The sequence below is a fragment of the Ranitomeya imitator genome, chromosome 2 (assembly GCF_032444005.1).
Source record: "Ranitomeya imitator isolate aRanImi1 chromosome 2, aRanImi1.pri, whole genome shotgun sequence".
NCBI lineage: Eukaryota > Metazoa > Chordata > Amphibia > Anura > Dendrobatidae > Ranitomeya > Ranitomeya imitator.
In genome coordinates, this window is record NC_091283.1 from 131953551 (window position 1) to 131971010 (window position 17460).

The window sequence follows — 17460 nt, forward strand, 5'->3', positions numbered from 1 at the left end:
ACCGCACATTCCCCGCATATAACAGCCCTATATACCGCACATTCCCCGTATATAACAGCGCTATATACCGCACATTCCCGTATATAACAGCCCTATATACCGCACATTCCCCGTATATAACAGCGCTATATACCGCACATTCCCGTATATAACAGCGCTATATACCGCACATTACCCGTATATAACAGCCCTATATACCGCACATTCCCTGTATATAACAGCCCTATATACCGCACATTCCCCGTATATAACAGCGCTATATACCGCACATTCCCCGCATATAACAGCCCTATATACCGCACATTCCCCGTATATAACAGCGCTATATACCGCACATTCCCCGTATATAACAGCGCTATATACCGCACATTCCCCGTATATAACAGCGCTATATACCGCACATTCCCCGTATATAACAGCCCTATATACCGCACATTCCCCGTATATAACAGCCCTATATACCGCACATTACCCGTATATAACAGCCCTATATACCGCACATTCCCCGGATATAACAGCGCTATATACCGCACATTCCCGTATATAACAGCCCTATATACCGCACATTCCCCGTATATAACAGCCCTATATACCGCACATTACCCGTATATAACAGCCCTATATACCGCACATTCCCCGGATATAACAGCCCTATATACCGCACATTCCCCGTATATAACAGCCCTATATACCGCACATTACCCGTATATAACAGCCCTATATACCGCACATTCCCTGTATATAACAGCCCTATATACCGCACATTCCCCGGATATAACAGCCCTATATACCGCACATTCCCCGTATATAACAGCCCTATATACCGCACATTACCCGTATATAACAGCCCTATATACCGCACATTCCCTGTATATAACAGCCCTATATACCGCACATTCCCCGTATATAACAGCGCTATATACCGCACATTCCCCGCATATAACAGCCCTATATACCGCACATTCCCCGTATATAACAGCGCTATATACCGCACATTCCCCGTATATAACAGCGCTATATACCGCACATTCCCCGTATATAACAGCGCTATATACCGCACATTCCCCGTATATAACAGCCCTATATACCGCACATTCCCCGTATATAACAGCCCTATATACCGCACATTACCCGTATATAACAGCCCTATATACCGCACATTCCCCGGATATAACAGCGCTATATACCGCACATTCCCGTATATAACAGCCCTATATACCGCACATTCCCCGTATATAACAGCCCTATATACCGCACATTACCCGTATATAACAGCGCTATATACCGCACATTACCCGTATATAACAGCCCTATATACCGCACATTCCCCGGATATAACAGCCCTATATACCGCACATTACCCGTATATAACAGCCCTATATACCGCACATTACCCGTATATAACAGCCCTATATACCGCACATTACCCGTATATAACAGCCCTATATACCGCACATTCCCCGGATATAACAGCCCTATATACCGCACATTCCCCGTATATACCGCACATTCCCCGTATATACCGCACATTCCCCGTATATACCGCACATTCCCCGCATATAACAGCGCTATATACCGCACATTCCCCGTATATAACAGCCCTATATACCGCACATTCCCCGTATATAACAGCGCTATATACCGCACATTACCCGTATATAACAGCCCTATATACCGCACATTCCCCGTATATAACAGCGCTATATACCGCACATTCCCCGTATATACCGCACATGACCAGCACAGGACCACAAGTCACGAACTTTCCGCTGTCATGTGGTGATGACTTTCGCTCCTCCTTTTTTGGCCTCTGGTTACCAGGGAGACAGGAAGCTCAGTCATGTGATCTCTGATTCTCGCGAGATTACACAGGTCCCGGATCTCAGTGTGGTGACTGCCGGGCACAAAGTGACAGCGCGGCTTGGGGGGAGAATGTGAGGAGCCACCGCGGACACAGGGATGGCGCCCCGGCTCCGGGCTGTGAGACAGGTGGGTGTCCGGCCTGTGACCGCTGCTCCTCCAGGTGCTATCACGGTGGCGCCGGTAGTGAGGGTCCTGGGACCGGTCTATAGTGATCTCATCCCACCGACACTGCTGCCTTCCTGTCATCTGTACCTGTGTGTCATTCATCTCTATCTATCATCATTACTGCGCCGCTTCCCATACACAATGCGAGACGTGGGGCACAATGGTGACTTCTACACACCGGGATTTCTGTAAGGCTCGATCTATCTGCCTGGCTGTCTGTATCTGACTCTCTGTATCTGGCTGTCTGTATCTGGCTGCCTGTATCTGCCTGCCTGTATGTATCTGGCTGCCTGCCTGTATCTGCCTGCCTGCCTGTATGTATCTGGCTGCCTGTATGTATCTGGCTGCCTGTATGTATCTGGCTGCCTGTATGTATCTGGCTGCCTGTATGTATCTGGCTGCCTGTACCTGCCTGTATGTATCTGGCTGCCTGTATGTATCTGGCTGCCTGTATGTATCTGGCTGCCTGTATGTATCTGGCTGCCTGTATGTATCTGCCTGCCTGTATGTATCTGGCTGCCTGTACCTGCCTGTATGTATCTGGCTGCCTGTATGTATCTGGCTGCCTGTATGTATCTGGCTGCCTGTATGTATCTGCCTGCCTGTATGTATCTGGCTGCCTGTACCTGCCTGTATGTATCTGGCTGTCTGTATCTGCCTGCCTGCATGTATCTGCCTGCCTGCATGTATCTGCCTGCCTGCATGTATCTGCCTGCCTGCATGTATCTGCCTGCCTGTATGTATCTGGCTGTCTGTATGTATCTGGCTGCCTGTATCTGCCTGCCTGTATGTATCTGGCTGTCTGTATCTGGCTGTCTGTATCTGCCTGCCTGTATGTATCTGGCTGCCTGTATCTGCCTGCCTGTATGTTTCTGGCTGTCTGTATCTGGCTGCCTGTATCTGCCTGCCTGTATGTATCTGGCTGTCTGTATCTGCCTGCCTGTATGTTTCTGGCTGTCTGTATCTGGCTGCCTGTATCTGCCTGCCTGTATGTATCTGGCTGTCTGTATCTGACTCTCTGTATCTGCCTGCCTGTCTGTATCTGCCTGCCTGTATGTTTCTGGCTGTCTGTATCTGGCTGCCTGTATCTGCCTGCCTGTATGTATCTGGCTGTATGTATCTGCCTGCCTGTATGTTTCTGGCTGTCTGTATCTGGCTGCCTGTATCTGCCTGCCTGTATGTATCTGGCTGTCTGTATCTGACTCTCTGTATCTGCCTGCCTGTCTGTATCTGCCTGCCTGTATGTTTCTGGCTGTCTGTATCTGGCTGCCTGTATCTGCCTGCCTGTATGTATCTGCCTGCCTGTCTGTATCTGCCTGCCTGTCTGTATCTGCCTGCCTGTCTGTATCTGCCTGCCTGTCTGTATCTGCCTGCCTGTCTGTATCTGCCTGCCTGTATGTATCTGCCTGCCTGTATGTATCTGCCTGCCTGTATGTATCTGCCTGCCTGTATGTATCTGGCTGTCTGTATCTGCCTGCCTGTCTGTATCTGCCTGCCTGTATGTATCTGCCTGCCTGTATGTTTCTGGCTGTCTGTATCTGCCTGCCTGTATGTATCTGGCTGTCTGTATCTGCCTGCCTGTCTGTATCTGCCTGACTGTCTGTATCTGACTCTCTGTATCTGGCTGCCTGTATCTGCCTGCCTGTATGTATCTGGCTGTCTGTATCTGCCTGCCTGTATGTATCTGGCTGCCTGTATCTGCCTGCCTGTATGTATCTGCCTGTCTGTATCTGCCTGCCTGTCTGTATCTGCCTGCCTGTCTGTATCTGCCTGCCTGTATGTATCTGGCTGTCTGTATCTGCCTGCCTGTATCTGGCTGTCTGTATCTGCCTGCCTGTATGTATCTACCTGCCTGTATGTTTCTGGCTGTCTGTATCTGCCTGCCTGTATGTATCTGGCTGTCTGTATCTGCCTGCCTGTATGTATCTGCCTGGCTGTCTGTATCTGACTCTCTGTATCTGGCTGCCTGTATCTGCCTGCCTGTATGTATCTGGCTGTCTGTATCTGCCTGCCTGTATGTATCTGCCTGCCTGTATGTATCTGGCTGCCTGTATCTGCCTGCCTGTATGTATCTGCCTGCCTGTATGTATCTGCCTGCCTGTATGTATCTGGCTGCCTGTATGTATCTGGCTGCCTGTATGTATCTGGCTGCCTGTATGTATCTGGCTGCCTGTATGTATCTGGCTGCCTGTATGTATCTGGCTGCCTGTATGTATCTGGCTGCCTGTATGTATCTGGCTGCCTGTATGTATCTGGCTGCCTGTATGTATCTGGCTGCCTGTATGTATCTGGCTGCCTGTATGTATCTGGCTGCCTGTATGTATCTGGCTGCCTGCCTGTATCTGCCTGCCTGTATCTGGCTGTCTGTATCTGCCTGCCTGCCTGCCTGTATGTATCTGGCTGCCTGTATGTATCTGGCTGCCTGTATGTATCTGGCTGCCTGTATGTATCTGGCTGCCTGTATGTATCTGGCTGCCTGTATGTATCTGGCTGCCTGTATGTATCTGGCTGCCTGTACCTGCCTGTATGTATCTGGCTGTCTGTATCTGCCTGCCTGCCTGTATCTGCCTGCCTGCATGTATCTGCCTGCCTGCCTGCATGTATCTGCCTGCCTGTATGTATCTGCCTGCCTGTATGTATCTGGCTGTCTGTATCTGCCTGCCTGTATGTATCTGGCTGCCTGTATCTGCCTGCCTGTATGTATCTGGCTGTCTGTATCTGGCTGTCTGTATCTGCCTGCCTGTATGTATCTGGCTGCCTGTATCTGCCTGCCTGTATGTTTCTGGCTGTCTGTATCTGGCTGCCTGTATCTGCCTGCCTGTATGTATCTGGCTGTCTGTATCTGCCTGCCTGTATGTATCTGGCTGCCTGTATCTGCCTGGCTGTCTGTATCTGGCTGTCTGTATCTGCCTGCCTGTATGTTTCTGGCTGTCTGTATCTGGCTGCCTGTATCTGCCTGCCTGTATGTATCTGGCTGTATGTATCTGCCTGCCTGTATGTATCTGCCTGCCTGTATGTATCTGCCTGCCTGTATGTATCTGCCTGCCTGTATGTTTCTGGCTGTCTGTATCTGGCTGCCTGTATCTGCCTGCCTGTATGTATCTGGCTGTCTGTATCTGACTCTCTGTATCTGCCTGCCTGTCTGTATCTGCCTGCCTGTATGTATCTGGCTGCCTGTATCTGCCTGCCTGTCTGTATCTGCCTGCCTGTCTGTATCTGCCTGCCTGTCTGTATCTGCCTGCCTGTCTGTATCTGCCTGCCTGTATGTATCTGCCTGCCTGTATGTATCTGCCTGCCTGTATGTATCTGCCTGCCTGTATGTATCTGCCTGCCTGTATGTATCTGCCTGCCTGTATGTATCTGGCTGTCTGTATCTGCCTGCCTGTATCTGCCTGCCTGTCTGTATCTGCCTGCCTGTCTGTATCTGCCTGCCTGTATCTGTCTGCCTGTATGTTTCTGGCTGTCTGTATCTGCCTGCCTGTATGTATCTGGCTGTCTGTATCTGCCTGCCTGTCTGTATCTGCCTGGCTGTCTGTATCTGACTCTCTGTATCTGGCTGCCTGTATCTGCCTGCCTGTATGTATCTGGCTGTCTGTATCTGCCTGCCTGTATGTATCTGGCTGCCTGTATCTGCCTGCCTGTATGTATCTGCCTGCCTGTCTGTATCTGCCTGCCTGTCTGTATCTGCCTGCCTGTATGTATCTGGCTGTCTGTATCTGCCTGCCTGTATCTGGCTGTCTGTATCTGCCTGCCTGTATGTATCTACCTGCCTGTATGTTTCTGGCTGTCTGTATCTGCCTGCCTGTATGTATCTGGCTGTCTGTATCTGCCTGCCTGTATGTATCTGCCTGGCTGTCTGTATCTGACTCTCTGTATCTGGCTGCCTGTATCTGCCTGCCTGTATGTATCTGGCTGTCTGTATCTGCCTGCCTGTATGTATCTGCCTGCCTGTATGTATCTGCCTGCCTGTCTGTATCTGACTCTCTGTATCTGCCTGTATGTATCTGCCTGCCTGTATGTATCTGCCTGCCTGTCTGTATCTGACTCTCTGTATCTGGCTGCCTGTATCTGCCTGCCTGTATGTATCTGGCTGCCTGTATCTGCCTGCCTGTATGTATCTGGCTGTCTGTATCTGCCTGCCTGCCTGTATGTATCTGCCTGTCTGTATCTGCCTGCCTGTATCTGCCTGCCTGGCTGTCTGTATCTGCCTGGCTGTCTGTATCTGCCTGGCTGTCTGTATCTGCCTGGCTGTCTGTATCTGACTCTCTGTATCTGGCTGCCTGTATCTGCCTGCCTGTGTGTATCTGGCTGTCTGTATCTGCCTGCCTGGCTGTCTGTATCTGCCTGCCTGTCTGTATCTGCCTGCCTGTCTGTATCTGCCTGCCTGTATGTATCTGCCTGGCTGTCTGTATCTGCCTGCCTGCCTGTACCTGCCTGCCTCGCTGTATGTATCTGCCTGGCTGTCTGTATCTGCTTGCCTGCCTGTATGTATCTGGCTGTCTGTATCTGCCTGCCTGGCTTTCTCCGCCTGGCTGCCTGTATCTGTCCGCCTGGCTGCCTGTATCTGTCCGCCTGGCTGCCTGTATCTGCCCGCCTGGCTGCCTGTATCTGACTGCCTGGCTGTCTGTATCTGACTGCCTGGCTGTCTGTATCTGACTGCCTGGCTGTCTGTACCTGACTGCCTGTATCTGACTGCCTGGCTGCCTGTATCTGACTGCCTGCCCGGCTGTCTGTATCTGCCTGCCTGGCTGTCTATCACACACACTGGCCTCTGTTCCCAGTCCTTGGTGTCAGACATGGATAATATTGTGGTTTTTCCAGCATGTTAATATTAGTGGCTTCTTGTTAGTCTGGGCTGTCAGTATTAACTCCTTGGTGTTTTTTCGCCTCCCTCCGATCAGCCGTGTGACCAATCTGCGGCCTCTCCAATCAGCTTATCGGCCGGTTCCTAGTTGATGTTGCTGTTTTATTTCCTGCGGTGATGCAGCATTCAGGGGCGACACAGACAGACGAGACCCCTGTGCCCGGACAATAGATGGGCAGTAACTCCTCATAATGCACAATTCCACCTTCCTCTGACGTGGTAGTGGCAACTTGCATCCAGGGCCCCTGTAGCTGCACCAATAATATGCTCGCCCCTGCTCATGCCCATTCATATTAATGGACATTGCTATAATGTCTTGATTAAAAAAAAAAAAAAAAATTGTACTGTGATATTGGTGAGGCCGCAGTGCTCCCAGAAACCCCGCAGCCTCTGTGCACCTGATGAGATAGAGGGGGTGCTGATAGTTGGGCCCTCAGCTGTCTAATATTGGGGGCCCATCCTAGGGAGACGTTATCAGTATATGTCTGTGTACGGACATGTGGGTTGCCTGATCTTGTATCTTCAGGGTCTCGCTGCTTCTCTGCCTCCTCATAGCCTCGGGTCCATGCGCTCCTCAGGCTGCTGCATAGTTCAGCTGTTGGTGTGAACAGCGTGCTCTATGTGGCTATCAGAGGCTTTCTGCAGCAAAGGAGAAGCGCAGGCGCACTATAGCTGGCAAATCCAGCGATCAGGCCGGCTTCAGAACAGTGCTTACAAGCTCTATAGCAAGAGATTGTAAGCGCAGTTGTCATCGCCTAGGATACCGGCCGCCTCTGCACTGTATTGCAGCAACAAGCAGTAAGCTTTGGAATTAAGAATCAAAAGATGATTTTTAACAGGTAAATTAAAACAAAAAAATAGTTTTTACATGCACTTTCAAATTTTACCCGTTTATCATTTTGAGAGCCCTTCCCACCCACACAATCCAGGTAGATACTTATTGAGTGGCCTGAAAATATCTGACGTATGATCACAGGCCAAGACTTCCCGGGCGCTAGAGAAATTTGTACATGTGTGTTAGCTATCCATTGTCCTTCATCTGTAAAGATCATCACTGACCCTATAAGGGGCCGTCCAGGACTTATATTATTAAAATAAGTTCCACTGTACTCCCCCCCCACCCGTTGGACGGCCTCTCCACCACTGCTCTGGTCTTTAATTGACCTGTAGCTGTGGCATCAGAAAAACAGCACCCATTACCGCTGCAGCCAATCATTGAGCCTTTGGGAAAAAAAAAATTGTGATCAGTGAAAATAGTTCCAGTGCGAGATTCCAGTCCTTTCTTCCCATGTATTTGTGTGGCCGGCTGTAGCTGCCGTCTGATTGCCACTGCGGACACCATGGCTGACGCACCTTTCGGTGGCACTTTATTGTCTTGCTTCTTTTCCTTATCCGGTTTTCAAAGCACTTTGTATCTCGGGCCAATATAGTTCCTGCTCTGTCTGTGCTTCTCTACAGCCTATGTGTTCATCATGGATTTGGCCACAGTCTTGGTGAATGACGTGACGTCTGTCCACCGGATCAGTCCGTATGTGATCTATTTCCTGCTGGTCGTTATCAGTGTTTGCGGAATACGTCCACATCTGATTTTCCTCATGCTTGAGCGTCATCCATCCATCTTCCCCTCCACACCCTTTCAGGTTCTGAGCTTCTTCCTTGTTCTCCGCTCTTCAGCTTCACACCCATCATTTATGTCTTCTGATTTTAGTTGATATTTCCTGTCGGATAGGTTTTGGATGTCACCTTTGTTGAACTTTCTTTTAGTATTTTATGTAACTTTTCATCTGCGTTTTCCTTGTATATTTCGAGACTTAATTTATGTAACTACACCTGCTTTGTGTCGTACACTTCTTTCTGCCTCATCTGTTTTTACATGTAATTATTTACTAGCGGTCATGTTAAATTCCCAATGGCACAAGGGAAAACTTGTCTTTTTTGGACACCGTGAACCTGTGTACTTTTGTTGTCGACAACCTTTAAATCAATGGTGCATGGGCACGGCGTGGTTTAGTCATTGCTCTCTTATCACTAGTAATATGATGCTTGAATCTTCACAGGCCCGACAACGGTCCATAAGGTGGGTTCACAGTCCGTGCGCGGACCTTGGCTTCTGGACCGGCCGGTGGTCTCCTGATATATGCTTAGAGTCCTCTTGAGATCAGGTGGAAGACCTGCGGGCAGTCCAGAACCATGGGAATTGGGATGGTGAATAGTAGAGGAGGCACTTTACTTGGTGATCTTAGTGACAGGCATGTACTATTTATCAAAGATTCTGCCTTTTTCTTGAAGGGGTTTTCCCATGAGCAAAGTACTGTACATTTTACTCAATAGATCTCGGAATAATAATAAGAATTTCCACTGTTGGATGTATTTACCGGTACATACAATGTTCCTGTGTTGTGATAATCTTATAAATGTGCCCCTGCTGTGTACTGTGTAATGGCTGTGTCTGACCTACAGGGACATGGTCTGTATATACCACAGCTTCTGGGCAGGGGATGATGAAAAGTGAGTATACAGACAGGACACGGAAGCAGAAATGATTCTTTCTGTGAGACAGAACATTTCACTGCCTGTTTTTAAACATGTTTTACATCACAGAAAGAATCAGCTGTGATCCCGTGCTGTCCTGTCTGTATACTCTCTTTTGTGTTCTCCCCTGGCCAGACCGTGTTCCTGTTAAAAAAAATTTTAAACACATCCAATTGTGCAAACTATTCCAAGATCTATTAATTAAAATGTGTTGTTTTTGTGGGAAAACCCCTTTAAAGAGAACCTGTCATTCTTCCTTGCATTAGCGAGTATTACACAGGATTAGGTAGGACCTATAAGCCCTTTTCTTGGTTCCTCAGCTTCCAGCACCCTGGAATGCTGTGTAATATATCTTCAGTGCTTATTTAGGCTGCACACCCCAGCTGGCAGGACCTGTGGACCCAGGACTTGTGACCCTGATGACATCATCACAGTTCCTTCTGCACCTCTATGCTGCTGCCTGCTTATGATTGGTCAGCATCATACTGGGAGACAGAAGTACACGCCCCCAGTAAAAACTATCTGGTAACACCCACTTAGACATGACTAATGTTAACTCCTTAGGGGCCAAATATTTGATTGCTAAAATCTTCACAGCGAAGAGGCGAAATAAGTAAAAAAAACAAAATCGTTTTATTCCAGTTTGCAGCCACTATCACATGGTGTGTTTGGGTTTAGCACAGAAGATTTGATGAAATAACATTTTTAATTTACTCAAATCAATATTTAGGTAAAATACCCAGGAAAGTCCTTTAAGAAATCTATGAAACTGTTTTTTTCTGCAGATCACTGCACCATCTCCTCAAATTTACATGTTATCTCATCATGATTGAGATTTTTTTTCAAGCCACTTTTTCTTTTTAGATTTTTTTTTTTTATTGATGTAGCATCTGCAACAAAATCTGCAAGAAACCAGTCATGTGTGAACTTGGGCAGACGTGTTGGATGCAGATGTAGCTTTATTTTTCTCCAAAACGGTATGCCGTGAGAGGGATTTGAGGTGGTTAGCCATCCGGCCTGGGGGATTAATTTATAACTCAATTTGCTTATAATTTTAATAACATATAAATATTTTATAATGTTATTGAGTTGTGGATGTATTATAAACACCCTGCGTAATGTGTCCTGAGTCCATTACTTGGCCGTGCTATGGAGGAGGAAGGACGCACAGCTAGAGGCATCATAGTGTTACTGGCATACACTGAGCACCACAAGCCAAAATATATTGTACAGTGCCTTGCAAAAGTATTCGGCCCCCTGGAACTTTTCAACCTTTTCCCACATATCATGCTTCAAACATAAAGATACCAAATGTAAATTTTTGGTGAAAAATCATCAAGTGCAACACAATTGTGAAGTTGAACGAAATTTATTGGTTATTTTAAATTTTTGTGGAAACTCAAAAACTGAAAAGTGGGGTGTGAAATATTATTCGGCGCCTTTAACTTAATACTTTGTTGCACCACCTTTTGCTGCGATTACAGCTGCAAGTCGCTTGGGGTATGTCTCTATCAGTTTTGTACATTGAGAGACTGAAATTCTTGCCCATTCTCCCTTGGCAAACAGCTCGAGCTCAGTGAGGTTTGATGGAGATCGTTTGTGAACAGCAGTTTTCATCTCTTTCCACAGATTCTCAATTGGATTGAGGTCTGGACTTTGACTTGGCCATTCTAACACCTGGATACGTTTATTTGTGAACCATTCCATTGTAGATTTTTCTTTATGTTTGTGATCATTGTCTTGTTGGAAGACAAATCTCTGTCCCATTCTCAGGTCTTTTGCAGACTCCAACAGGTTTTCTTCAATAATGGTTCTGTATTTGGCTCCATCCGTCTTCCCATCAATTTTATCCATTTTCCCTGCCCCTGCTGAAGAAAAGCAGGCCCAAACCTTGATGCTGCCACCACCATGTTTGACAGTGGGGATGGTGTGTTCAGGGTGATGAGCTGTGTTGCCTTTACGCCAAACGTATTGTTTGGCATTGTTGCCAAAAAGTTTGATTTTGGTTTCATCTGCTCAGAGCACCTTCTTCCACATGTTTGGTGTTTCTCCCAGGTGGCTTGTTGCAAACTTTAAACAACAATTTTTATGGATATCTTTGAGAAATGGCTTTCTTCTTGCCACTCTTCCATAAAAGCCAGATTTGTGCAATGTACGACTGATTGTTGTCCTATGGACAGACTGTTCCACCTCAGCTGTAGATCTCTGCAGTTCATCCAGAGTGATCATGGGCCTCTTGGCTGCATCTCTGATCAGTCTTCTCCTTGTTTGAGATGAAAGTTTAGAGGGACGGCCGGGACTTGGTAGATTTGCAGTGGTATGATACTCCTTCCATTTCAATGTGATCGCTTGCACAGTGCTCCTTGGGATGTTTAAAGTTTTGGAAATCATTTTGTATCCAAATCCGGCTTTAAACTTCTCCACAACAGTATCACAGACCTGCCTGTTGTGTACCTTGGTCTTCATGATGCTCTCTGTGCTTCAAACAGAACCCTGAGGCTATGTTCACACTTTGCAGATTCCACTGTGGATTTTTCCGCAGCAGAATTCCAAAATCCGCAGTGAAAACCCGTTGCGATTTTTACTGCGGATTTATCGTGGTTTTTACTGCGGTTTCTTCTGCGGATTTTCATCTGCAGTTTTCTATTGGAGCAGGTGAAAATCCGCAGAAAAGAAGTGACATGCTGCGGAATGTAATCCGCAGCGTTTCCGCGCGTTTTTTTCCGCAGCATGTGCACTGCGTTTTTTGTTTCCCATAGGTTTACATTGTTCTGTAAACTCATGGGAAACTGCTGCAGATCCGCAGCGGTCAAATCCGCTGCGGATCTGCAGCAAAATCCACAAAGTGTGAACATAGCCTGAGACTATCACAGAGCAGGTGCATTTATACGGAGACTTGATTACACACAGGTGGATTATATTTATCATCATTAGGCATTTAGGACAACATTGGATCATTCAGAGATCCACAATGAACTTCTGGAGTGAGTTTGCTGCACTGAAAGTAATGGGGCCGAATAATATTGCACGCCCCACTTTTCAGTTTTTGAATTTCCACAAAAACGTAAAATAACCAATAAATTTCGTTCAACTTCACAATTGTGTTCCACTTGTTGTTGATTCTTCACCGAAAATTTACATTTGGTATCTTTATGTTTGAAGCATGATATGTGGGAAAAGGTTATTATTATTATTATTTATTATTATAGCGCCATTTATTCCTTGGCGCTTTACATGTGAGGAGGGGTATACATAATAAACAAGTACAATAATCTTGAATAATACAAGTCACAACTGGTACAGGAGGAGAGAGGACCCTGCCCGCGAGGGCTCACAATCTAAAAGGTTGAAAAGTTCCAGGGGGCCGAATACTTTCGCAAGGCACTGTACCTGTACGTTACTGTATGAGACCAGGGTCACATCTATGCTTCACGGGTCAGTGCAGAGATTTAGGAAAAGACGCACAAGAATTGTTATTTTGTAGGAAATAACAGTATCTGACATCTCAGTAGAGCAGACTTGTGTTTAGCTAGGATGGATTGTTGAAGGGATTTTAGACAGGACCCAGCCCTTTTAATTCTTATTTAATCAATATTACACATGACAATAAGCAACGTTCAGTTGTTTTTCTATCAGAGAAATCTGCATGTTCCTCCTCCTTGACTGATCTTTAACTCCCAAATATATGAATTCAATGAAGAAGACAGATTTTCACATTACTGAGATAACAATTGGTGCTTTTAAAGTTCTATGGAGGAATGCACTAGGGGCACGCAGACATTCTGCTGTAAGTTCTCCTGGAACGGGAGATACAGTTCTCCATAGAACTTCATGGGCACCAACTGTTATCTCCCATCTCAGTAATGGGAAAGTCTGTATTCACTGACGATATATTGTACGCTTCAAAATTTTGAGAATGAAATGTCAGTCCAGGAGGAGAAAGTAGTGGATTTCTCTAATATATTACAAAGTTTCTTATTTTCACATTTACTATTGATGTATGAAATAAAACAACAACTCTATGGTTACTCTTTAAAGCAGCACTCCAGCATATGTTGTTGTTGTTGTTGTTGGTTTTTGTCTGAGTGTTCCATAAACTAATTACTAAGGATTACTGTAAAAGCTCTTGGATATTCCTTGCAAATACCTGTGATAGGTACCATTTCTTGATTATTTGACAACTTAATTCCTGTTAAGTTCCGTAATGCACACTAGATTTGCCATGATGCCTATGGCTTTGTATAGGAGTCTAAATCTCTTGTCTAATGGTTTCCAGTATACCTGAGTGAGTAACATTGAACTGCTGTTGACTAATGTTTAATATCAGCATCAGTGTATCTTATGTGATATATACAGCAGTCTCAGTATCTCCTATTGGATGCACAGTCTTTTTGTATCCTCTGCGATCTGCAGACAGCAGTCTTGGTGTATTGCATGATGTGTTGTGTATACAGCACAGTTTTTGAATTTTGAGTGTATACAGCAGTTAGTGTATCCTATGTGATGTATATACAGTAGTCTCTGCGCCTCCTATGTGATGCGTGCACGGCGCAGTCTGCGCCTCCTATGTGATGCGCGCACCCTGGTCTCTCCTGCCTGTATGAATTCACCTACTATATTACTTGGGTTTGGTTGCCATCAGCAGCCAAGACTTGTTTTCCTTTAGATGGTTTTATGTCTCTCCCACTATCTTTCACATGGCTTTCATAGGTGATGGTCAGTCTTGGCCACAGGAAGCAGCATGTATCGGTCAGACTGGTGATCACAATCTGAGCTGGGGTGAAGCAAGTACTGCTGACAGTCTGTGATAAGTGCAAATAAATATTACTGCAGTGCTACTTTACCCTTTTCAGTAGAGACTGTTTTCTTCATCTGCAATTTGACATTCAGCTTTTTTTCCCCCCTCTTGTTTAAAGACTGAACGGCCCCTTCTGTGGTCAGTGCCATTCCTGCTCCTGGCCGACTATGTGTTCTGATTTCCAGGGCAGAACTATGTACTTTTCCAGCACTATTCATTTTATACATTGTTAAGAAGGAAGGGCGGATTATTATTTATTTTATTTTTTTTCACTTTATTTTGTTTAGTTAGGAAAATCTAAAACTGCTGTGTGTTCCCGGAAGCTCCCGCACAGATCTGCTTTACATGGGCTCTCTGTATATTGTCTTCCTTCTTTCTCTCGCTTCCTGTTATAAAATCTGCACAAGTATTTTTATTTAGCACAGTTTTTCAGGCCGTTCTTACACGCCAGTATTCTCATCAGTATTTGTGCACTAAAACCTAGAGCAGAAACTACAGAGAACCTTATTGAGAGGGTCACACGTTGGTGTTTTGGAGCCACTTGGTTCTGGCTTACAAGTACTGATGAAACGTTAACCAAAAGCAGACGTGTGAATAGGGCCCCGGGCATCGTGTCGGATGATTAACATTGGATTTGTGGTCCATTTCATTATTTCAGGATTTATTCAGAATAGGTTAAATGTGTTGCATTCGCACACGTACGTATCTGGTTCTGTGAAATAAATACACTTACAGAATGTAACATACTTCCTAAAAACAAATGTTTTCTGTTCTCTTCATTTCAGACAAATCTCCTGTGACATAAAGTATCAGCTTCTTGATACTTCTAAATGGTTAAGTAATTACTGTATTAAAGATATATTCCTGTTAAAGCAAATAAATTATATTCTTTGTATAATTTTACATGTTTGTTTGTTTTTTAACCCCTTAGTGGCAGAGCCAATTTGGTACTTTGTGACCGAGCCAATTTTTTACCATTCTGACCACTGTCACTTTAGGAGGTTATAGCTCTGGAACGCTTCACCGATTCTGAGACTGTTTTTTCGTGACACATTGTAACTTCCTGATAATGGTAAAATTTCTTCGATATGACTTGCGTTTATTTATTCTAAAAAAACGGAAATTTTTATTTTTATGCCCTTAAATCGGAGAGATATGTCACACAAAATAGTTAATAACGTTTCCCACATGTCAACTTTGCATCAGCACAGATTTGGAAACACAATTTTTTTTTGGGGGGGGGTAGGACGTTTATAAGGGTTAAAAGTTGACCAGTGATATCCCATTTTTCCAACAAAATGTACAAAACCGTTTTTTTTTTTCAGGGACCACCTCACATTTGAAGTGAATTTAGGGGGTATATATAGCAGAAAATACCTAAAAGTGACACCATTCTAAAAAACTGCTCCCCTCAAGGTGCGCAAAACCACATTCAAGAAGTTTATTAACCCTTCACAAGAACTAAAGCAATGTGAAAGGAAAAAAATGAACATTTAACTTTTTTCACAAAAAACTAACTTTGGAACCAAATCGCCTGCATTCTAAAGCCGACAGCACTTTGGATGCTGTGGACGTGTGCTGCCTCTAAAGCGCTGCCAATTACTGACCGTGTGCACCCGGCCTAATAGGGATTTTATTTCACATAGACATGCATGAAAATGCAAAAATTAAAAAAATGACTGCTAAAGTAAGTGACTCACTCATATAACACCTGTTTCAAATACGTATAGAACCCCTTCTATTGCTTTAGAATTGGGGCTGTATAGACCAGATGTTATCACCTACCATCTGCTTTGATGTTATGGCCCATTTAGAAGAGCCTTTAATCTAGAAACGTTCGTAGGAACACTCTCTTTTCTGACTATTGGCCAATCAAATCAGGCCGACAATCCCTCTGCAATCAGCAAGCTGAAAAATCCTTGTTATCGGCACGTCGCCCCTGTGTCAACAAGCGATTTACTTCTCGTTGTCGGATACAAAACGGTTGTTTGCTCAATAACCAGAAATACGATCTGTAGTTGTACACGTTCCTGTGATATAACAAACAGTTCATCACTTGTGTCCATTTTATAAAAAATGGGGAGAATTGGGTAAAGGTAGCAAAGGTAATAAAATGTCAGTTTTCCAATTCGTGGACTCTTAATTCAGAAGAAAAATAGCATAAAATACCCAGTGGCACGCAGAAGAATATGTAAACACTGAATCTTTGTATATTTTGTAGTTTTGTTATATCTACATTAACCATAACGCTGAGGTTTTTTAGACGTTTTGTTATATTAGGAATGGATATGAATATTCCTATTTATTAAGTGAAGACTGTGTTGGATATTAGGAATATGAGTCCTGTGTCCTATGATTGCACTTTTTATAACAGTGGGACACATTCATGGCTTCCTGATCATTTGATGGGACTGTTCCTCTTATGTCATGTGTCGGACCCCGTGGTACAGGGATGAATAGGGAAGTTGTGCGGCCACTTCCCTGCTGATGGGGTGGTTTTGCAGATTACCGGTAATTTATACTACTGTAAATGTGTTTATTCTAGATAAGGGATAAGCCGCTTTACATCAAATGCTCCTAATGAGCCACCACAACCAGTCATTCCCACCGCCTCCCTGGCCGGCGGCCATAGTCCTGATAACTGATGAGGCCGCGGGCACAGGTGACATTTCCACAGTCAGGTCACTTCAGTCTCCGGTTCATTTACTTTTCAGCAGTGTGTTGTTTGTGCTGGGATCGCCTGGCAGATCATCGACTACTGGCACAACCAGTGCAATTCCTGAAAAGGCTATAATACTTTACAATCACAGATCAGTTTCATGTGCCGCCATCAGCAGTCCTCCCAACCTGTCTTGTAGCCAAGTGACTACATTTCTTGTGCGCAGCCGTTGTGCAGACCTATGCGTCTCCATGGTAGCAGACAGCAACAATCCTGCGTGGTCTGATCTGTAAATTCCCTTCCATCTACCCCCTATTTCTTTCCAGTATGGCAGAGAACTTCAGGATTAAACAGTCATACTCTGTGGTTCGCATTCTGTTGCCATGGAGATGCATTGGTCTGCATAGGAGTTCTAGAAACCAGGCTATGATTAGGGCTTGTTCATACGTAGCATTTTGGTGAGATTGTTTTTATTTTTTTAAGTGCGAGAAAACAATCAGTTTCACTACCACAGCAAAATAAAATACTTTTGCAAGACCCGATTCACACGGTGCATTTTTTTGAGTTTCTTTGGATTTA

General features: G+C 45.1%; 1 protein-coding gene across 1 annotated transcript in view; it reads left to right on the top strand.

Moving 5' to 3' along the window:
* The first annotated feature begins 1851 nt into the window (after positions 1-1851).
* Positions 1852-17460, top strand: part of ATP7A (ATPase copper transporting alpha) — an 81556-nt gene continuing 65947 nt past the window's right edge. Inside the window, exon 1 of the mRNA XM_069747244.1 lies at positions 1852-1989. The gene's annotated coding sequence lies outside the window, so the exon portion shown is untranslated. The remainder of the gene's footprint in view (positions 1990-17460) is intronic.